The sequence below is a fragment of the Galeopterus variegatus genome, unplaced genomic scaffold (assembly GCF_000696425.1).
Source record: "Galeopterus variegatus unplaced genomic scaffold, G_variegatus-3.0.2 Scaffold1669, whole genome shotgun sequence".
Classification (NCBI taxonomy): domain Eukaryota; kingdom Metazoa; phylum Chordata; class Mammalia; order Dermoptera; family Cynocephalidae; genus Galeopterus; species Galeopterus variegatus.
Genome location: NW_007727780.1, coordinates 321,338 through 321,976, shown reverse-complemented (window position 1 = coordinate 321,976; position 639 = coordinate 321,338). Strand labels below are relative to the sequence as shown.

Below are 639 nucleotides of genomic sequence, written 5' to 3'. Positions count from 1 at the left end.
CACAAAAAAACCTTGGTAGGATTTTGATAAGAATTGCGTTAAACCTGTGTATAGAACAGTTTGGAGAGAACCAACATCCTTATTATGTTGAGTATTCCAATCCATGAAGATGGTATGTCTCTCTCTTTTTTAGATCTTTTTTCTTTCTTTCATCAGTGTTTTGTAGTTTTCGTTTTACAAATTCTTACATGTTTTGTAAGATTTACACCTGTTTAATTTTTTTTGAGCAGTTGTAACTGATATACATTTTTAATTTCAGCTTCCACGTGTTCTTTGCTATTGTATAGAAATACAATTGATTTTGTTTACCTCAAATCCTGTGGTCTTGCTGAACTCATTTATTAGTTCTAGGAGGTTTTTTAGGTTTGGGTTTTGGTCACAGTAAAGTGTATTACGAAAGCAGGCTAGTGTGGGAACATGGGGGTGGACAAGTACATTTAGGTTAGGGGCTTGGGTGAAGTAGTGCAGCTTCTTCACACTGATGCCATACTCGCTGAGGGCAGGGGTCAAGGCCTCCGGGTCTGAATATACCTGTGGTCCTTGCTCTTGCTCTAGAGGCTGTGCCCTTCGTTTTGCAGTGCTGTAGGACATCACTGGTAATGTCTGAAATGAATTTCTGGGCAGCTAGGGAGATGAGCC

The 639-nt window shown here is 39.4% G+C and overlaps 1 pseudogene; it reads right to left on the bottom strand.

The window, feature by feature from the left end:
• LOC103595056 overlaps nt 1-591 on the bottom strand; it is a 31,562-nt pseudogene extending 30,971 nt beyond the window's left edge.
• Nucleotides 592-639: the final 48 nt, after the last annotated feature.